This window comes from Epinephelus fuscoguttatus, linkage group LG15 (genome assembly GCF_011397635.1).
Source record: "Epinephelus fuscoguttatus linkage group LG15, E.fuscoguttatus.final_Chr_v1".
NCBI classification, from domain to species: Eukaryota; Metazoa; Chordata; class Actinopteri; order Perciformes; family Serranidae; genus Epinephelus; species Epinephelus fuscoguttatus.
The window spans coordinates 41,354,393-41,377,929 of record NC_064766.1 but is presented as its reverse complement, the minus strand read 5'-3'; the positions used below and the strand labels follow the sequence as shown (position 1 = coordinate 41,377,929).

Here is a 23,537-nt window from a genome sequence, read left to right as displayed (position 1 = left end):
TTCCCGTGCATCCTCGGCCTCACGTATCAGGTGTTTGCCGTGCGTCCTCGGCCTCAGGTATCAGGTGTTTGCCGTGCGTCCTCGGCCTCAGGTATCAGTCCAGGTGTTTGCCGTGCGTCCTTGGCCTCAGGTATCAGTCCAGGTGTTTGCCGTCCATCCTCGGCCTCAGGTATCAGTCCAGGGGTTTCCCGTGCGTCCTCGGCCTCAAGTTTTAGTCCAGGTGTTTGCCGTGCGTCCTCGGCCTCAGGTTTCAGTCCAGGTGTTTCCTGTGTGTCCTCGGCCTCAGGTGACCTTTGTGGGCGGGACTTTCCTCAATAAATCTGTGTTTCTCACTTGATGTGTGAGATTCCACCTATGTCATTCCCGTCATGCTGAGTTTGGAAAAACTTCCTGTTTAAGTTACACAGCAGTTTGTACGAACCGTCTCGTACCAGTCTCAGCTGTGCCGTAAAATCTCGGTTTGAAAGCCTGAGAAGATGAATGAATTCAGATTTTATTAAGACTTCAGAAGGATCAGAGGAACCCTGAACTACGTCACTACAAGAGCTTCACAACAAAACCTTTTCTGTCGACGTTAAAACAGCGACACGTGAAATTTGTTCAGTCAGTTAAATGTCAAGGTAAAAAAACATCCCGGTCTCTTTCCGAAGTCGTTGAAATCTATGACGTCAGAAACCAACGGCAAAAGGTGTCCTTCAATGTCGGCATGATACATGGCCGGTTGCCGTTACAGTTTAACAGTGCCCTGCAGCGTCGGGGGAAACATGGCAGGACAAGGGCGAAAGTTAAGGCGGCTAAAGTCCGACTGGGGCGAGCAGGAGGCGTGGTAGATGGGTCCAACAAACACCAACTTTAACCCTAGAGAGCAGTGTTGACGTCCTGTAAGATTCTAAAGCCAACCACATGTTTTTGTTGTTGAAAAAAAAGGTTGATCTGCAGTGTTGTATCAATGTAATGCTTTTATTTTGAAAGACACTGTACATTTCCTGTGAAAACACAAGTGTATTTTGAAAAAAGAGAATTTGACATGGCGTCCCAGAACGTCAACAACCGACACACCCAGGGTGCACGTAGTATGTGGACGTGGAAAGTCCATGACCAAACATGGACATGTGATGAGGTCACAGTGAGGATGAGTTGTGAAATAAAAACTGTCTATATCTGTTTTATCTAATAAGATCAAGTTTTAATAATAATAATAATAATAACTTAATTCATATTGCACAGCTCATACAGCAAGTGCAACTCAAAGTGCTTTACATAATAAAATGAGAAAATACATATAAAAGACAGAATAGGAAAGAGTAAATAAGATTTGATCTCTCTCTCTCTCACACACACACACACACAAACATACAAACTAGTTTGATACCAATTAATTAAATAAAAGCTGCAAAAATGCAGGTCTAAAAAGAGGTTTTAAGATTTCGTTGGAAGCTGAATCAGAGAGTCTGCCGTCCTTTGGAAGGCTGATCAGAGACGAGGGCCTGAGACACTGAATGCAGCATCACCGCACCTTTGGTTCTACTCTGGGCGACGTTCAATAGACCAGAGGTCGAGGATCTTAAGGATCTGGAGGGAATGTATTTGACCAACACATCGGATCAATAGTCAGGATCCAGACCATGAAGAGATTAAAAAAAGCAAAACATTAAAATGAATTTTTAAATGAACAAGAGGCAATGACGAGCTTTTAAAACCAGAGTAATGTGTTCTCCATGTTTTGTCTTGGTGAGCAGACGTGCTGCTGCATTTTGGAGGTTTCTGTGAGGCCTGAGAACAAGGCATTAAAGTGGTCCAGTCTGCAGCGATAAAAGCATGAACAAGTTTTCGTGTCGTCTTTAGATAATAGGGTAATTCTTCTAAGATGGGAAAACACAGGTCACAGTCAAAAATAACACCAAGGTTCTTTACGTCATGATTTCTGTTCACAGCCTGCTTCTGTAAATGATGTTAAATTGAAATTGCTTTTTTTTTGATCCGATGATAGAACTTCAGTTTTGTCTCTGTTGAGTTGCAGGAAATTTTGGGACATCTATGTATAAATTCAGTCGATACAGCGAGACACTTTTTCAGTTGGGCTTTTATCATCTGATGAGAATGAGAGAAACAGCTGAGTATCGTCAGCATAGGACTGGATCAATGTCATCAATGTCATGCTCTCTAACAATATTTCCCAGCAGCAACATGTACAGATTAAAAAGAGTGGGTCCCAGAATGGACCCCTGGGGGATGCCACGATTGATCACAATTTTGGAGGACAGTGACTCACCCAGGGACACAACTCAGGTCCTGTTCATACGGCAATGATTTCAACTGAAAACAGTAAACTTAAGTTACGTTTTGTCTGATCGTTCACATGACAGCTGCGTTTTGGATGCCTGAAAACGCAACGTTTTGAAAACGGGTTCCAGACTGCAATTTTTTGGAAACACCACTCAGTCGCTAGGAATGTGCGAGGAAACCGACCATCACAACAACAATGGCCGTCCAGACAAACGTTTGTGCGGCTGCCATTTTGTGTGTTTATACATCACTGCTCTGTAGAAGGAAGCACATATGCACAGGCTTGTGTTGTTTCATTACAGTCACACCACCACCTACTGGCCTGGCATGTATATTACAGCGTTTTTGTGTCATTTTTGCGGATCAGTGTGCACGGCGATTGATATCAAAAAGATATCATCTGAACACTGAACTTTTTTCAACATGCAAATGAGAAACGATTCCCTTTTTAGCAGACTGTTTTCGTGTAAACATGGCCTTAGTCTCTTCCTGTCAGATAAGGCTTGAACCAGGTTAGTACTGTGCCTGAAATGTTCAGATTGGTATGGAGCCGGTTTAGAAGGACGCTGTGATTGATGGTGTTGAAAGCTACACTTGAGTCAAGAAGGACAAGAACTGAGATCTCCCCTTCAGCGAGTTTCATTCTAAGATGGTTTACAACCTTTACTAGTGTCGTTTCAGTCTGGTTTTGGGAACAAAAGCCTGACTGAAATTTTTCAGAAATATGCGAGTTCAAATAACTGTTCAGCTGAAGGGACACCAGCTTTCCTACGATTCAGTCTGTTCATCTCACTTAGAAACCGAAAAGGCAACTGATTGCTCTGGTAGGGTACCTAAAGCTTAATTTGTAGTTGTTAAAATAATAATTCATAATAAAAAAAATCAATACTTGGCGGGTGTGTAACGATAAGATACTGCTACACAAAACATCACAATACTTTGCTGTATCAATTTCCCCAGCCCTACGTCTGAACCTCTCCCGCATTAGAGGACTGACACCGTCTGCAGACTGTGGACGGGGGGACAACCTCCCTCTGAGACAGACAGCAAAGGAAACACCGCCTATCTGATCAGACTGTGTCTCTGTGTGTGAGATAATGAGACAGATTTGGTCCTGGGTGGAGACGACAGGAAGCTGAGAAGAGTCCTCGTGAGACTGACGACAGAAAACTACAGAGTGAATTTGGGCCATCATTTTTATCTGTTGGTCTCTCTGCTGGCTTTTAATTGGACTGTTTCTCTCTCTCTCTCTCTCTCTCTCTCTCACACACACACACACACACACACACACACACACACAGACACACACATCCACCCACCGTCTGTCGATGTGTGTTAGTCACTCAGGGTGAAGACGAGATGAGAGAAAATGTGAGAAGTGAGGAGGAAGAGGAAAGAGAAGCTCTCTGTGTGGTTATGTGACATGATGGTGAAGCTGTTCTCTTCATAATATGAAACTCTGATAATAAAGATTCAAGCTGCTGCTCATTTAAAGCCTCACATGACACGTCCACACGTTGAAATCAAACCAATCACACTGAGAAAAGATTCAAATCTAATTACACAAAGCTTAGACGAAAAAACACAAACCACATACATTAATCAGACATGAATGATCTTTATGAAAGGTACGATCACAGAATGCGGGACAGCGGTTTCTCGCCATTAAGCCAGCGGCGGAGATCGTAACAGCACCGAATGGACTTCTGTCTGGAAGGGACAGCCGGCAGGACGGACAGGTGTAACATTTTGATGACGTGTTATGTGTGCGACCCACTGCGGGAGATTTAAAAAGCAACTGTTAGCAGTTAGCAGCTAATAGTGAAAACAATGAGGTCCAGGAGCTCCTTACCCTCCCAGCAGAGGACGAGATCGGCCGCCATATAACAGGGACCCTACATGATGTTGTTACTGACATGTGATGTGATTGCTTTTGTTTATAAAGTGCCACTGACACGTATGTTATATGTCACACTAGAGGCTGTGGCACTTGTCTCAAGGCTCATTTAGTCTGAACGTTAGATACAAAGACAGTCGGAGCCCTCCGTTCCTACTCTGCGTCCACGTGTGCATGTTTTCTGACAGCTTACGGGTACAGGTGAATTGGAGCAGAACCACCGGAGGTGATAAAGGAGCGTAGTTCAATCGCCACGGCCGTAGGAGATTTAAAAATATTTTGAAGATGGCGGAGCAGAACAAATCAATAATATAGTCCAAAAAAGTCTCCGTCCATATCTGCCGTATGAAACTTTTGCTCTAGTGCAAATACTGGCTGTATCTATGACAACATATGAGGGCAGTGACGTTTACAACGTTTGAAACGGACGCATCTATCTTAGTACGTACAGGGAGAATAAATGAGCCCTTACACTAGGGCTGCCACGATTAGTTGACTAATCGATGACTAATCGATGACTAATCGACTATTAAAATAATGGGTGACTATTTTAGTAGTCGACTAATCGGTTTGAGTCATTTTCATAGAAAAGTACTATAAAAGTACCCAAAATACTCTTATTGCAGCTTCTTGCGTTCAGATATTGGCAGCTTTACACACTCTCTCCCGTGACAGTGAACTAAAACCCTTTGGAGTGAGTACGAAACAAGACATTAGATGACGTAATTTTGGGGTTTGGGAGAGACAGACCAACATTTTTCAACATTTTATCACATTTTTCGATAAAATGATTAGTCGACTAATCGAAGAAATAATCGACAGATTAGTCGACAACGAAAATAATCGTTAGTGGCAGCCCTACCTTACACGTCACACAAGAGCGAAATGATGCCACCGCTGTTGCATGTCCTGCTGTTGCACGTCCTGCTGTCGCGCCTCTTTTGCTCCCCTGATACTGGCATGCTGTCTAAAAATCACACACTAGAGTGACATGATGTCGCTGCTGTGTTTGGTTCTGTGTAAGAATGGAAAGGCGGCAGAAAGAGGGGACTTCATAAGGTCTCTGTAGCGCCATCATGGGGGCGGCAGTAGTTCAGTCCATCGGGACTTGGCTTGAGAACCAGAGGGCTGCCGGTTCAAGCGCCATCGGCCCAGTCATATAGGTTTTGATGAGTTTTGACAAGGCGCAGCTCCCAGTAGAGCTTCACTTTTTCTTCTGTGACTAAGCAACAGGGTTTCTAACTACAGTGGCTGATGTGAAAATACAAATTTCCATATCAAGAGCAAGTGTTTGGTTTGTCCATTCTGGGCTACTGTAGAAACATGGTGGTGCAACATAGCAATCTGCATAGACGAGGACCTGCTCCCTGTGTAGATATAAACGTCTCATTCTGAGGGAACAAATATTGAATCTTATTTTCAGCTGACTATACACTAAAGAAAACACACTGACCAGATTATATTCACTTTCTGACAGACAGACCGACAGACAGACCGACAGACCTCTGAAGAAGCTCCCATTAAAGTGAATTACATTTTGGACAGTTTGCACCAATTAGCTTCTGTCTGGGTTTGCTGCTGTTTGAGCGCCTCATTATCAAAGCCTGAGTCAGGCTGCACACACACACACACACACACACACACACACACACGTGCGTCATTCAACACACACACACACACACACACACACACACACACACAGAGTCAGAGAGGCGGAGTGCAGTCCAGCAGTGCAGACTGAGTGTTTGCAGTGACAGTGATAGCAGCTGACAGGTTCAGATGTGACGGCCTCCTTCTAAATTTACCCTGCTGCTTTTTACACATCGCTCACTACACACACTCCGAAACCAGGACTCACACTGTGGACTTCTGTCTGTCCGTCTGTGTGAACCCGACATGACCCCAGCTGTGGATCAGGTAAAGAACTGTCTTGTTTTTCTGACACAGAAAATATGTTTAAGATGTGTTTATATCTGTGTGCGTGTTGGTTTGAGGTTTCTTCCTGTGTGACGGTGAAGCTGAGTTTAGTCAGTGGAACCGTCCTGGATTAAAGTCTCGTATGAACTGCTGGAGTCAATTCATGTGTTCATTGTTGTTTATTTTACACTGCAGAGGTGGCTCCCCCTGCTGGACTGCACTGGACATGTCAGCTGAGTGATGCACCAGAAAATCCTGTTGTGTTTTCAACTGTTTGCGTCTGTAGTCCTTTCAGAATAAAGGTCCAATAAAAGACGCTGCAGACGCTGCCTGAGAATCACCATGTTTCTAAGTTTCCCTCAGTGTCACAGTAATCCAGTGACAGCTGGAACTGCTCGCACATCAGTCGCCAAACTGCTAAATGAGACTTTTTAACTTAAAGTAAACAGATACAGAGTGAAACACGTCCTTACAGAGAGCACCAGCACCCGAGCCTTTAACCAGGGTTCCCTCACATTTTCATGGACAAAATTTCCAAACTTCTCCACAACTTTTAAGGGCCCCATGATGACATGTCAGAATCAAACTCTATAACACGAGTTCAGCTCGCTACAGAAAGGGCGATATGAACCCAGGGAGAAAACACCACAACATACGTGACAGTAGTGCTGGGCGATATGGACAGATATTCATATCTGTGTGTTTACAGGCTGACTGGTGTCATTATGTTTTCATGTTGTCCCTCTGTCCCATTCTCATGAACGCAGTGTCTCAAGAAAGCCCAAAGGAAATATCTTTAACTTTGGCACAAACGTCCACATGGACTCGAGTGAAGTGATAGGATTTGGTGGTCAAAGGTTACTGTGACCTAGGGCTGGAAGATATGAACAAATATTCATATTATGAGTATATGTCACGTAACGTAACTTGACCCTATATCGATATTGAAGTTTTTTCTAAATTTATATCTTGCTTGAAAATACATTGATATATCGCACAGTCGTTACATCGCCCAGCCCCGCGTGACGGTAAACAAAGCGATATCACACATCAACACATATTAGAGCTGCGTTACATCGACAGCTACAGAAAATTTATTTGCCCTTATGTTACATTCTGTACGTTTATCCAGTGGAAATTACAGTTATAATTTTATTACACAACAAAATTCCAGGACTTTTCCAAAACTTTTCACAACTTTTACTAATTCCATGACTTTTCCAGGCCTGGAAAAGGCCTGCATTACATTTGTATTTTTGCTCATTAGGATGTCATTTCTTGGAGTATTGTCAAAGTGTCATATCCCCAAAATAAAACCACAAAACATGTCGATCCAAAAGATTTACAAATCTAGAGACATAAACATAACATTTCTTTACACTTCTTTACTTATTTGATCTATGTTTATTTTTTAGTTTTTGACATATGTTCATTTTAAAAGGCAGAGTTTAAACCTCCTGCAGGCGTCTGCAGGATGTCGGGTTTTAAAGGATCTTGCTGTCATGTTTAACCCTAAACAGGATCTTGTTCAAATTTAACTCACCTCCTATTAAACGATTCATTTCCCATGTAAAAACTGGACCAAAACATCTCCATGTTTCCACACGGGCCTCATTACAGGTAGAAGTTTATCAAACAATAAAGAAATGACAAACAGAAATATAGGATTATTATCAAACTGTTATACAGCTGATTTTTCCAGCTTTAAGCCGAGGAGACGCAGCACTAAGATACTTAAAGACAGTGTGTAAATCCCAGTGAACCCAGCAGAGACCACTAATGGAAACAATTCAGACAAACACCACCACAATCATCCAGCAGGGGGCAGCACACCACCACACAGGGTCAAACTTCCTCTGTGGTGTTTCCATGACTTTCCCTTTCCAAAGTGGAGCTGAAAATATTCCTCCTTCCTGTTTTTTCCATGTTTTGTTGCCACTGCAGCAGAGCAGAGTAAAACAAGCTGAAGGATACTTTCAGCTCTCGTACACTAAATCTGCTCATCTTAAATTCTCTCAAGTATTTACCAACTTCACATCTGTAAAAAAAACTCCAGGAATCATCAGAAATAACAACACAAGCACAAAGTCTTTAAATGTGACCAAATTTCAACTTCCAGTGTAACTACCTTTGTATTTTGTTTACTGGTCTGTAACGCTGGCAGATATTTTTAAAGCAGCACCACATCCATCTCAGGGTTTCCCACACATTCAAATCTGTGTTGGCCACGATTAAAACATCTGCCACCACGCTTAGATTTTTTATTTTTGGAGCTGTACCGTTCATTAAGTGCGCTGTTGGAATATACACCGATCAGCCAAAACATTAAAACCGCTGGCGGGTTAAGTGAATCACAGTGAATATCTTGTTACAGTGCAATGATCTGCTGGGACACGTTGGGTCCTGGCATTCATGTGGATGCTACTTGACGTGCTCCACCCACCCGAACACTGTTGCAGTCAAAATAAACCCCCTCATGGCAACAGCACTTATCGATGGCAGTGGGCCCCCAGCAGGACAGTGCACCATGCCACATCACAGAAACTGCTCAGGCATGACCTGAGGGACATGCTGGTACCTCAGAGGTACCCCTGATCCATGGTGGGTGCTCCTTGGACTGAAGATGGAAGACTTCTTCATGTTTAGAAATGCCACTGACAGCGCCTTTAACTCAAGTTATTTGTGTCAGAGACGTTGGTGGAATGAGAAACTCTGATGAGCGACCTTTAACCTCAAAAATTCAGCAGCTCCACATCAAAAATGAGTGTGGCACTGCTCTAGTCGTCAGTGTTTAATCAGGATTTTAATCAATTCTGTCACTTCAGATCTTTTGGGTTCTGTGGGTTGTGAGGTGGGGTAACTGCACGTCCCACAGATGTTTGATCAGGTTGGGATCTGGGGTATTTGGAGGCCAGGTTGATGCCTTGATCTCTTTGTCACGTTCCTCGGACCATTCCTGAGCAGTTTTTGTGGTGTGGCGTGACTCATTGTCCTGCGGGGGGGCCACAGCTACTGGGGAGTGCTATTGCCATGAGGGGGGGTACCTGGTCTGCACTGGTGCTCAGGCAAGGCAAGGCAAGTTTATTTGTAGAGCACAATTCGTACACAAAGTAATTCAAAGTGCTTTACGGAACAAGAAAATGCATTAAAATCACAATACAAAATAAAAACATAAATAATCATTATAAAATGAACTTTAAAAGAGAAGAGTGCAGATAAGATCCTCAGGTGGGTGGAGCATGTCAGGTGGCATCCACATGAATGTCCCAACAGAACACTGCACTCTAACAAGATGACGAGTGTTGTCAGTGGTTGTCGGTGTATATATACATATATATATAGATGTATCTCATCTACCAATCTGATCAGGTGACCTCTGATCGGACCGACTGATAAATTATCTGCCCTGCGACAAAAAAATCCACAAACTGCTGCTGAAGGGAAAAAAAGAAGAGTTCAACCTGCGCTGCGTTCACTGACCTGCCTGTGAGTGTTTTAATCCTGTGTGCTGTGTTTGGACGTCTGATGGAGCTCTAGGTACTTCGTGTCTCACCTGTACCTGGAGCACTAACACACGGCTGCTTTCACTCTAAAGATGGCTGCTTGTGTTTATCACTGTCCCTAAAGACAACCTGGCAGGGACTTCTTGTCTCTGTGTCGACCCAGATGGCGAGGCGTCGCCCTGAGGTGACGGGGGAGCGGAGTGGAGGGGGGGGGAGGGGGTGGGTACACTAGAGTTATCTAAGCTTCGCCATTGTATCTGCAGTGTTTCTGTGCCACTCCCTACCCACAATCCCCTGTGCTTACAGGCCACACCTGAGAGGAAAAATCACTCATTATTACAGTTACATGCACCTTAAAAAACGCTCTCTAAATCAGGTGTTCTAGAGTTTGGCTCATTCAGACGTGGAATAAAAGAGTGGATCTCTGTTTACAGCTAACATTTATACAGCTGCTCTCTAAACAGAATGTTTGGTGATTTAAGGGATGATGAAGAAGGAAAGACCTGAGCAACATCGTCATCATGAGGGAAGACAACAAGTCCACCTGAAGGGTTTCTGACAATCAGTTGGTTCTCTGAAGGAACATTAATAAGAATAAATGATAAAATAGAGGGAACACTTTGGCCCTTTCACACAGAGATGGTGCTACAGCGTCGTTGCGATGTCGCCTCTACGCCAGCTTTGCTTTTTTACACAGAAACAAACAAAGGCAGCATCATGTCACTCCAGTGTGCCGGCGTTCTGGGAACAAAAGAGGCGTGACGGGCTGTACAGTTAACACAACAGCATCGGCCTCAGTGTGAAATATAACGTACACGTCAGCCAGCGCTTTATTAACAATATTATTAACGTAACAAGTCAGCAACAATCTGTTATATGGCGGCTGATCTCATTCTCTGCTCAGACGGCAAGGAGCTCCATGACCTCACTGTTTTTACGAATTTGCGGACATTTTTGGCTGCAGTTTTTCTTCTTTGAGTTAGCTGCTAACTGCAAACAGGTACTTTTTAAATCTCCCGCGTAGTAGTGTCAAAACATGTCAAAAACAATGATTTAGCATTTATCCTTCAGTCCAAGGGGACGTTTGTGCCAAATCTGAAGAAATTCTCTCAAGGCATTTTTGAGATATGATGTTAATGAGACAGATGCAAGGTCACAGTGACCTTTGACCTTCAACAATCAAATTCTGATCAGTTCGTTCTTAAGTCACAGTAGACGTTTGTGCCAAGCTTGAGAAAATTCCCTCAGGTCTTCTTGAGATAAACTGTTTGCAAAAATGAGACGTACGCAAGGTTGTAGTCTCCTTTGGCCACCAAATTCTAATCAGTTAATTGTCACATCCAAGTGAACATTTGTGCCAAATTTAAAAGAATTCTGTCAGGGCGTTCAAGAGAATGAGACAAACACAAGGTCACAGTGACCTTTGACCACCTAAATCTAATCAGTTCATCGTTGAGTACAAGTGGACGTTTGTGCCAAAGTTGAGAAGCTTTAAAACTGACTTTTGTGGGACTTCGGTCTGAAGGATAAAATAACTGATATTTAAATTGCTGACATTTCATTTCCTGTGAAATTTTATATATTATATAATATTATATATATACAAATGTATATCTTTCAGCTCTAATCTAAATAAGCCTCACATTCAACAGTGTGAACCGCCCACACTGCAGTTCAGCCTCAGTCACCAGGACCCAAAGAAAATGAGATGAAACCAGGATATTTGTGGATATTCTGCATCAGTCCTCCAGCAGCTGAACAGGTGTTCACATCATACCTGACAAACTGACCTGAGATCAGATCAGGCTGCAGGTTTCAGGGGAAACTGCCACATGAAAAAGCTCTTAGTGGAGCAGACGAGGGGGAGGAGAGGAAGTCGGAGCTTTGTGATCTGCTCTCTGTGGGGAAGCAGTGAAGTCAATCAAAACGTCAAGCACTTCCTGTCCCAACAACGACCGCCACAAACACAAAGAGAGCTGGATTCATGAGAGGAAAACAAAGCTGTCGACAGGCCGGCGAGGAAAAGGAGAAGTCAGGATGAGAAGTAAATCAGCAGAGTGTCAGAGTCTGCAACACAAATAGAGACTTAGAGACAGCGTCCGGGTCCTGCAGTCTGAGACAGCTGTTACCATCATGTCTGATTTTTGACCTTTGATGACATGAAATCAGGTCTGACCTCAACATGACACAGAGAGGAGGAGGAGACAAGTTTATTTTGTCCTTTCATGTTCTGTATTTCCTGGTGCTGAGAGTGCAAGATTTAACAAATGTGTCATGGAACTGATTTAAAAGTTTTTAACTGCTTCTGAAACAGACTCAGTTTAAACTGACGCCTCTGTACGACCTTCAGCAGCAAACAGACCATCAGCTGAAGGTCGGCTGGTTCTTTATAGTCAATCATAACTCCTGTCCCTGAATCTGATTCCATCCTAAATCAGACCAAACGATTTATGGCATGCCGACCTGAGGAGCCTGTGTACTAGGGCTGAAGCGATTCCTCGAGTAACTCAAATAATTTAACTACTAAAAAGCCTCGAGGCGTTGTTAAATCCAGTGCAACTATACAGCGCGCTGTGTTTCGCATAGATGGTTGTTTCTGTTGCCCAACGCGCTTATGTTACTTCAGCTGTTGATAGTCTGCGCAGCTGTAACATGGATGTAGCAAAACGATGGAGGAAGAGCGACAAGAAAAGAGCGAGAGTTTACATAAGAGTCAATGAGTAAAAAAAATGTCTCTCCCTTCGCTTGGAAGTCAAATGTGTAAGAGTGTGTGATTCCACTGTCACGTTTCTGTGACCAGCACAAATTTTCCTACGTTTTGAGGTATTAATTTAGTGTATAGACTGAAAATTGTGGTAGTGCGAAAAATTTGCTCAGATTTTTTTTTTTTTTAGAAGATCTTCCAGCTCCTTCACACTCTGGCGATGATGTCACCACTCTAGTGGTGATGTCACCACTCTGGCTCTCTCCCATTGACACCCACTATAAAATCTGAAACATCTGAAAAACATCATGAAATGTTAACTGCGATTTCTTGAAAAACATTCTGGGTATCAAAAAGCAGATTTAGTCCAATAAAGTCCAGAGTTTCATGAGCCGTTGGAAGTTTGGATCATCATCTACATGAACGTCTGGTGATTTGGTGTGGACTCAAAGAGGAGAGATTTTTGCTGTTTTCACAGGAATTTTTACACTGTTTTTTTACGAATTTTGTAAAAACTACTTGGCTGAGAAAAGTCATAGCACACCTTTCCTGATCATTCAGCATGGTTTGATGTATGTTTTGTGAATGTGTTGGCAACGCTGCAGGACGAGAAGCGTGCCAAAATACACATCATATTTACATATTTTCTCACATAAACGCTCATTCTGAATAGCTGGGGTGCAAAGTTTTGCCCAAAGGAGTACAGTCTCACTCCAAAGTCACCTAAATCTGGCGATTGGGCGGTGACTTGCTGCATCAGAAACCAACGAAAATAGCCGCCCTTTAATGTCGGCACGATTCGCAGCTGGTTGCCGTTTTAGTTTCAGGGCGCCCTGTGATGTCAGGGGGACAGACTGAAAGTTAAGGTGGCAAAATTCAGAGAAATTCTGAGAGTGTGGTGGGCAGGAGGAGGGGTGGTGGATGGGGTGAGCGGTGGTCGCGTCCTCTAAGAGTCTCAAGCCAAACCCTGTTCTTTATTCCTAAACCTAACCACGGGTGTTTGTTGTTGAACGGGGGAAAAATGTCAATTCAGTGTTGTGCCGACGCAGCGCTTTTATTTTGAAAGAAAATGTATGTAAATATTAAATTTCCTGTGAAAACAGAAGTGTATTTTGAAAGAAGCGAACTTGACACGGTGTCCCAGAACGTCAACAACAAACGCACCCAAGGTAAGTCCATGACCAAAACGTCAGTATGTGACGAGGTTGGATTGAGAATGTGTTGCTCAAAGACACTCTGACATGTGGACAGGTGGCTCCGAGGACTAAACCCAACAATAATGGCGGACTAAAAGCCACAACATCAACAACACCTCCTCCTCCGACTGCCCAGTCCAGTGCAGTGTGTGGTCACCTGTGCATGAGGGAAAGCTGGAGGTAACCACAGAATGCAAATATACTGAATCACCACGGCAGAAAAAAAAGTCTATGAAGTGGGAGCAGAAAAGAACTGTCACATCATAAAAACATGATCAGGCTTAAAGACTAGAGGGGAGTAGATCCAGCGCGGTCCTGCTGCTTCAGAAACTGGCTTCAATCGAACATTTATTCTCTAAATCTAATGTCTGTCCCCTGATTTCGCTTCCATAAAAGGATCAGTGCAATAAAGGAAACCAATCATGGTTACAAAATTTACATTACTTTATGTGTCCCCTCCTTTTCATCTCTCAGCGTCTCTGTAAAACACAAAGACAGATGCATTATTCAGCGTGGCAGAGAGCAGGCACACGGCCGGCTGATGCAGAAACCACAGCTCAGTTTAATATGCAGGGAAACCACAGAGATCCTCCATCAGTGGGAATACAAATGGAGACAGGGAGGGAGAGACCTGGGGAGACAGAGGATCAGAGGAGGAAGAGCAGGGGGATCTGCCTCTTTAAAAGCCACTCTGCTGTAAAAACACCTGCAGAGTAAACCATCATCATCACCATCATCACCATCACCACAACTCAAAACTCTACAGCGGGTTTACAGACGACGGCCAAAATTTACAAGGAAAAGGAGACAAAACACAAAGACCAAGATCCACAGAAGACTACATACGTTACATCAAAACGGCACGTTTGTGCCAAAAATTAGTCAAGTCCTTTATTGCCTTCCTGAGCTAACGCGTTCACAAAAATGAGACAGACGCAAGGTCTCAATAACCTTCACCTCTGACATTTGACCACCAAAATCTAATCAGTTCATTCTTACGTCCAAGTGGACGTCTGTGCCAAATTTGAGGAAATGCCCTCAAGACGTTCTTGAGATATTGCAATCACAAGAATGTGATGGATGCAAGGTCACAGTGACCTTCACCTTAGACCACCAAAATCTAATCAGTTCCTCGTTAAGTCTCAGTGGACATTTGTGCCAAATTTGAGGAAATTCCCTCAAGACGTTCTTGAGATATTGCAATCATGAATATGTGACAGGCGCAAGGTCACAATGACCTTAACCTCTGACATTTGACCACGAAAATCTTATCACTTCATCGCTAAGTCTGAGTGGATGTTCGTGCTAAACTTGAAGAAATTTGCTCACGGCCTTCTTGAGATATCACGTTCACATTAGAGATGTCACAAGCAGTTTTATAAAAAGAAATAATCAAAAAAAATGCAAAGACAGAGATTTATTCCCTGTTTGAAAATATGAAGCTGAACAACAGTTACACCTCAAAACACGAGTCATTGGCAGAGTTTCTGTGGAGTGCTGCAAAGTTTAGTTGATTCATAACACATTAAACACACATTAAACACACATTAGACACACATTAAACATGGCTTCATAGAGACAGTTTCAAACACAAATCAGCTTCACTATAACTCGCAGCATTCACAGACAAACACTTGTCTTTATCTGGACACATTTTCCCCACAAATACAACATGCTAACGTTATTAGCACAAGCCTATGGCATTTTACATTGTATAAATTAGCCTAGCAGCTAGCAGAGATTTCCTCTGCTCATATTTCAGCCAGGATAAATCACACACAGTGTGTGGAGGCTTTATTGTCTTCACAATTTATTGTTTCTTATCTGTGAAATTAAAGTAAATCAAAGCTTTGTTTCCACTCCACGCTGTGGAGTTACATCTCTGGGGAGGTGCACGTCAGGCTACAGCTCTAAAAAGTGAGCGAGTGGGCAACGCTTTGCGGAGAGATGAACACTGGTACATGTCATGTACCACAACTTGACCCTATATGGTCATTCATATCTTGCTTTAAAATATATCAATAAATCATACACAGTCATCAAACTCTTGCAGAATCGTACACAGAGGTTTAATCAACATGCTTTCAGTGGAGGTTCTGTATTAAACAGAAAATCAGTTTGTTCCACATCTCTGAAAACACCTCAGCCACGTACGACTTCCTGCTTCTGTTGGCGTCTTTCACCACACATCATCTCTCTGTGAAACCAAAACAACGCACAACTTCCACTGGAAACCTGCCAAGTTAACTTCCAGCTCAGTGATGATGTCATCACACCAGAGGTCAAAGGTCACTAGCATCCAGACTGTACGCTGAACACAGAGCCAGTTTCCCTCCTCTCCTCCTTCTTCCCTTTCTGTCTCATCTGAGAGCGCCCCACCCACGCCTTCCCAGCATCCTCTCTGTTCCTCCTCCTCCTCCTCCTCTCTGACCTCTCCTTCTGTTCTCCTCACCTCCCTGCAGTCTGCTGGCAGCCTACTCTCTCTGTAATGCGTGTGTGTGTGTGTGTGTGTGTGTGTGTGTGTGTGTTAAACACGCATGGATGCTCCTCTTGGCTTGTGTCCTCCTTAAGGGCGCATCAGCCTCTTACAACACACACACACACACACACACACACGCTGCACATGGCAGACGGCAACGTCACTCAGAGGAGGTTGATGCGTTGCTCTGATAGTTGCGAGTAAATTGTTGAACTTCCTGTTCGGAGCTTCTGTCGTCACAGTCGGACTCAGCTCAACATGGTCATGTGATTCATCTGCTGCGTAAACAACAACTGTTACACCCTCACTGCAGACACACACACACACACACACACACACACACACACACACACACACACACACACACACACAGCTGAACTATGACTTTGTTTATTTATTTATTTGTTATGATGTCTGAAATGACTGACAGATGCGTACAAATAGAGAACATGACAAAGCTGTATCTATTTCCTGTGATGCCCAGCTGGGTGACACCACTTTTCAAACCTTTTAGTTTTTACTAAAAGTTTTTACTTCATTCTCCTTCATGTTTCTTTGCAAATTATGTTTTGTATCTATTTAAATTCTGCTGTGTGTAAATAACAAGAATCAATAAACTGTTTAATTCTTGTTTTAGACTTAAGTACTCAAACGGGATTAATAGGTGGGTAATAAAATATTTTTCCTCCTTCTCCCTAAAAATACAGTTTGGGCAGTTTGGTCACTACTCTGAATTACTATGATTAAAGCTCGTCTGGTTACCAAATGTTTTATCTGTATTTCAGAAGAAGAAGAATGCCGTGTTCACATTATCCACATCAGTCTCTGTGGCAGCAGGTTTCTATGACTGTGTGACTGAAGCACGACGCAACATTGACGAACGCTGTGACTCTGACAGCGGGTTTCACTGTGGACCAGATCTGCAGCTCTTCAGCCTTCACCAGGGTTTCCTCCACACTGATTTATTAGTGGCGGCCCGCCATGATAACGTGCCGCCACATGCTGACTTTTTATTTTTGGGGCTGGATCGTTTATTAGGAGCGCTGTTGGATTATATATACGTTCAGAGGGCGGAGAGCGCTCAGGGCACAGGCGGAGCAGCAAAATGTCAGACGCGGTGAAAGTGAACATCAGACATAGGGTTCATCCCAATATCCCTCCTCGATTCCTCGACTCCTCTATCCTTGATCACCTGACCTGTAATCAACTGACACTCAATCTTGAAGGTCGCCTCAATTCGTTAAATGCACTCAGAGGAGTCGAGGAGACAGGAGGCTTTCAAAGGAGAGGGATGTGAGGATACACAAGTGCAGCCTTCATGGAAGTCTTTTACCAACCAACACACCCCTGACGTCTCATTTCTCTAAAGGCATATTTACTTTCTTTCTCTCCTCGCATCTCTGCCCTGTGTCTTACGAGGGCAGAGCTAAGACACGAGGAAGAGATGCAAGTGAAGGAAACGTGGATGTGAGATCAGGTGTTGGGATGAACCTCTAGAGCGGTCTCCTCTGGTCTGAATCAGGGACTCATGTTGTTCCAAAGTTGTATAATTGCCTAGAGTTGGTTGGTGTTCTCACGGCAGCATTTACAAGAGGACCAGATCAAATGCCTTGTGTGAGAAAGCTGCTCTTGATTGGTCAGAATTTCCATGTGGGAAAAATCCAGGAAGTAAAGCAAACGTTGAAGAAGAGTACACTTGCAAGATAAATGTGACACTTTCTAATGTCACAATGGAGGGACAACTACGCAGGTTGATTTTAGCGCTGCTCATCGTGGACTATATTGCTGTCATTGTTCATTTTAGTCAAAGCATACAGTTTGAAAACGAGGCAAACGCGGCTCCAACTAGAAAACAATGTTTTGATGCATTGGATGTGCTGAATGTGCATATTAAGGCAGTACAGGAGGAGGTGCACATTAATAATCCTCCAGGACTGTAACATGCTCATGTTTAACCCAAACAATGTGTCATGTGACTGCAGTTGCTTCACATCCAGGTCGGAACACCTTCTCACCACAAACCAACCGCACCAGAGTTCCTTTGGAACCGGACTGAGACCACCTCTTCAAGAAGGTCTCGGTCTGGTTGTTTTGGTGTGTTCACACCTGCACAATGATCTGCACTGAGGGGGCAAACACAGCTGAGTTAGACTGAACCGAACCAAACAGGGCAGGTGTGAACGCAGCCTAAAAGTTTGCTTTCACTCACAAACAGCTGTTCCTCTCAACCATCGATCTGATATGATCAGCTCTGAATGGATCGACGGATCAACTGTCCACCTCACCAGCCAGAAACTGCTGCTGAGGAATAGAAGAACTTATGCAGAGCTCACAAAAACCTCCAAATTTAGAGACAGGGCACAAAATGATTAAGCAGAGTGAGATGTCGTCCAGGCAGGTACGCTGCGTTTTATCTCATTAACTGCACTGTCAAAACTATTTCCACATTTGTGATTTATTCCCAAGTAAACAATGTTAGCCTCATCGTCTTTATCTCGACTGCTCGCCATCTGCCTGCTGCTGTTTGACAGTGACACAGACTTTCAAAATAAAAGCATCTCTTAAAGCTGATGATACAGATCAATGTTTTACTTTGCATCGATGATACTGGAGCGTTGTAGGGTTGCAGCGATATACCAGTTTCAAGGTATACCATGATATAAAAGTTGACGGTTATCATACTGTGTACATCTGCTTATCTACGATACTGAAAGAACAAAACAAAACAATCTCCCCTTTATTTTCGGAATTTTCTAAAGGGGGAAACATTTACACAAACTTCCAGTAACAAAATAATTTCAAGTTTCAATTCTAGTAATAAAACATTTGTTTAACCAAAAATATCTCCTCCATTCTCCTTCCTTCAGGGCTCATTCTGACTGATAACAATATAAACTCTGTGATACTGTGAAACCGCTATATTTTCTGAGGCCGTTATCGTACCGTGAAAGTCTTATACCGCTGCAACCCTAGGTCATTGATCATTACACTGATATATACATCAAAATCCATGGATGGTCGCACCCTTAGTTACGAATTCTAATGACGTGACATAAATAAAGTCAGTAAACACAACCAGGTTTCTGATCCAAGTTTATCTGCATCATGTCACTGAATGCAGCCACACTTTGGAACATGGAGTGATGTCAAAGTCTTTCACTGAATAAATCTGTTTTATACACTCGCTGACTGACTTTGACACGAACAATCACAATCTTACATTTTTGTGGGTTTATAATATTTGTCTGTTGATTTAACATCCTTGACTCTAAAGGGCCGTGTCCACCGAAGCATTTTTTCTGAGGCCAGTCTATGTTTTAATATTTTACAACAGGAGTTACAAACGCCAGGAAACAGCTGGCTGTTTGGCGTTTTAATGCCTCCGAGTGGGCGATGGCATCATGTTTCAGGGTTATCCGTCCATCAGCACATCCCATTCTGGCAAATGCCGTATCTCAAAAATGCCTTGAGACAATTCCTTTAAATTTGGCACAAACATCCACTTTGACTCAGTGATGGAGCGATTACAATTTGGTGGTCAAAGTCCAACGTCACTATGGCCTCATGTCCTTCTCATTCTCGTGAATGCGATATCTCAAAGAGGCCTCGAGGGAATTCCCTCAAATTTGGTACAAACGTTAACTTAGACTCAACAATGAACTGATTAGATTTTGGTGGTCATATGTCGAAGGTCAAGGTCACTGTGACCTGCTCCTTCTAATTCTCTATCTGTACATAGTATGTACGTCTGTCCAACTTGTAATGAGATATTTCAAGAACGCTTCAAGGGAATTTCTTCAAATTCGGCACAAGCGTTAATTTGGACTCAACAATGAAGTGACTAGTTTTTGGTGGTCATAGGTCAAAGGACAGGGTCACTGTGACCTAGTCTGTCTCATTCTCATAAAAGTTATATCTCAGCAAAGCCTTGAGGGAATTCCTTCAAATTTGGCACAAACATCCACTTAAACAGGAGGATGAACTGATTAGATTTTGGAGGTCTCAGGTCAAGGTCACTCTGACCTCACAAAACATTTTTGGCCATACGTCAAGAATATATACACTTAATATGACATAATTTCACACAAATGTCTAACAGGACAAAATGATGAAGATGAAGTTCAAACGTCATTTTCAGCTGGTGAAAAAAAAAAGGCTTTGGTGGACGCAGGGCCAAAATTAAATATTTTTGCACTCTAAGAAAAAACTGATGAAGATTACCTGTTGCTGTACTGCGAAGTTCATCCACATCACCGAGGAAACCAACAACATAATCAGGAAAATACAGTCACATGTTCCTCAAACACGATCTGTATATCTTTAAATATACAGATCATCATCATCATCATCATCTAGTTGTGTTGTTCTACAGTCACAGAGACCTTCAGTGGTAAAACCTTCAGTGGGAGATCATCCCCAGTGTAAATGAATGGAAACATCCTCTCAGTGAAAGTGTGTGTGAAGGTGTGTATGTGTGTGTTAGTATCAGGATCAGAGAACGACAGTTTTCCTCCGTTACAGTCCAGATTGACTCTGATCCTCTGGAGCTGCCTCTCAAAGGGGAGAGCAGTGTCTTGATGTGGTGGGGAGACTGCTCTGTATTCACCAGACCAGAACCATATTCTCCATAATCCAGACCACAGGTCTCCTTTCCTCTGGACAGACTCTGCCAACACACCCAGTTCCCAGTATGTATTGTCTCCAACCTCGACGTCCCAGCTGTGAGTCCCTGAGTTAAAGCCCTCAGAGGACAGAGCAGTAGTGTAACCTCTCTGGATTATCAGGAAGCTGCTGCCTCTGTCCTCGTCTCACACTGGTCAGATCTTCAGACAGGACGAGTTCTGGACCAGCAGTGTTTGGGTCCAGGATCACAGGAGTGTAGGAGACCACGTCCTTCATCTTGTTCCAGATGTTGAAGGTCAGGTTGCCCAGGTGTTTGGCCTCGTCTATCAGAGCTCCTGAGAGCAGCTGTGGATCATCCAGCAGGGGGCGCTGCTGGACTCTGTCCACTGCAGCCTTGTAGTTGAGCAGGAATGAGACGTCTTCAGCTCTCAGCTCGTCCTCTGTGGCTCTGACTGTGTCTGAAAGAGCTGCTATCTCTCTGCTCAGAGCCTCCATCTTCTCCTTCATCATCTGACTCTTCTGCTCCTCTTCCTCCCTCAGTGCAGCCATCCTGGCCTCCTCTTCCTCTTCCAGAAACTGGTGAAGCTTCTTGAACTGCTCCTTAATCTGCCTCTCTGTGCATCGGGCCTGGACCTTCATGTGTTCTGCTGTTTGTTCACACTTCACTTTAACTTGTTCACAAACCTTAAACTTCTCCTTTAAGGGCTCCAGAGTTTCCTCAAATTCCTTCTTGTGTTGTCGTGCAGCTTCATCGACGGGTCTGAATCTGTGGTCAGCGTGTTTTTCTGAATCTCTGCAGATGACACACACTGGCTGCTGATGGTCCAGACAGAAGAGTTTGAGTTTCTCAGAGTGCAGACTGCAGAGAGCCTCTGAAGCTTTCTGATCTCTCTCCTGTAAGAAACTCTCACACAGGTTCTTTAGAGCAAAGTCAGGAGGTAGGAGGCCCTTTGAGTGTCTTCTCTTACAAACTGGACACTCACGTGCTGGTTTCTGTCTCCACCAGTTCTGCAGACAGTCTTTACAGAAGCTGTGGCTACATGACAGGATGACAGGATCTTTAAACATGTCACAGCAGACAGGGCAGCAGAGACTGTCCTCTAATCTGGAAGCCATTTTGTCTCTGAGTGACGCTGTGAACACAGCAGGCAGACAGCTCAGCCACTCCCTGTTCCCTGAGAGTTACTTTCACTTTGAGTCGTTGTTGCTGTAAAACTCTGGTTCAGTGTGAGCAGTCAGCCGCTGGTTTAAGTGGTGATATTCCAGTGTTCCCAGTGTTCCTCCTGCAGCTATTCCTCTGTCAGTGGACGTGGTGGTCTTGGTCCAAAGATGCATCTTACCGTCCGTCTCTCAGTGTGTGTCTCAGTGAGGCAGAATGAAAACCTGTTAACTGATTCTTGTCAGGTGAGGCAGGTGATGGGAGGAGCTTCATCAGGTTGAGTTTCATTCCAAACTGATAAATGCTTTGTTATAAAAACACAAACATGTCTTCAGCCACGCCTGCACTGAGGTATAAACACATTTTGTGAAGTCACAGTGACCTTTCACCACCAAAACCTAATTAGTTCATTCTTGAGTCCAGTTGAATGTTTGTGCCAAATTTGAGGAAATCCCTTGAAGGCCTTATTGAGATTTTGCTTTCACAAGAATGAGTCGGACAAAAGGTCATAGTGACCTTGACCTTTGACCACCATATTCAAATGAGTTAATTGTTGAGTTTCAGTGGAGGTTTGTGCTAAACTTGAAGAAATAATATCAAGTTCACGAGAATAGGCAAGACCAACGAACAACCCAACACATCCTCACCCCAACTCGTCAGATATCGCTGCCTGGTTGGTGCCGTTCACGTCCACATATGACGTCCAAGGTACCCTGGGTGTGTTGGTTGTTGACGTTCTGGGATGCCGTGTCAACTTCAGCCTGTTACATGCATTGTCTGTTTTCAAAATACACTTCTGTTTTCACAGGAAATGTACAGTTTGCATAGTCTCTTTCAAAATAAAAGTACTACGTCGGTACAACACCGCCAACTGATATTTATTTTACTTCAACAACACACATGTGGTTGGGTTTAGAAAAATATAACAGGGTTTGACTTTCTTTTGGGATACGAACAACAGTCTTCCAGGTGAAAGTTGGTGACTGTTGGACCCATCCACCACATTTTCCTGAACAATAGCGGTGACCGGCTCTGAATCATGCCGATGTGAAGAACAGCTTTTTTTGTCCGTGTCTAATGTGAGAGGTCATCGACCAAGCGCTGGTATCCGACGACTTTGGAGTGAGACCGGGTTATTCAACCACAACAATCTCCGGTGCAGAGGCATAAAAACACCGCCCTACAAAGAAAGCGCTCCCAGCTGGACGTGTTCAGGAGAGCACCTCATGTTTCGAGCTAGAAAAAAGATCTTTGGTGGACGATTTATGAAAGTTGGACCGGCGATTGTCCGACCAACTGACCAACTGACCAGACGGACCCAGCCCAAGTTCCTTCACAATATTATTGAGAAAAAATCTTTTTCTTCTTTATTTTATTCAAGTTTGTGTTACTAGAGATATAAAACAGCTTCAGGAACCAGCTGCGACAGAGAAGTACTCACATCCGTTAATGCAGTACGAGTACAGACATTTGAAGCAGAGTAAAAAGTACAAGTAGAACGCGGCATAACATGGAAATACTCAAGTAAAGCACAGGTACATTAAATTTGTAATTAAGTACACTCGGGGGTTTGGAAAAGTCTGGAGAAGTCATTATATGGAATATGATGGTTATTGAATTTTAATCCATGGACAGGTGGTGACACACACACACACACACACACACACACACACACAGATGCAGTAATATAAAGTGATCTTTGACCTGCAGCATTCATCTCATTTTTTGAGACCAAATCTGTTTAAACAAACGTCGCGTCATCATCAACCTGCA

General features: G+C 43.5%; 1 protein-coding gene and 1 pseudogene across 13 annotated transcripts in view; both read right to left on the bottom strand.

Annotated features, from left to right (window-relative positions):
* The window catches only part of dlg1b (discs large MAGUK scaffold protein 1b), a 185,264-nt gene that overhangs the window by 104,493 nt on the left and 57,234 nt on the right, over positions 1-23,537 (bottom strand). The gene's annotated exons all lie outside the window — the stretch shown is intronic.
* On the bottom strand, positions 451-22,056 carry LOC125902875 (nuclear factor 7, ovary-like; annotated as a pseudogene).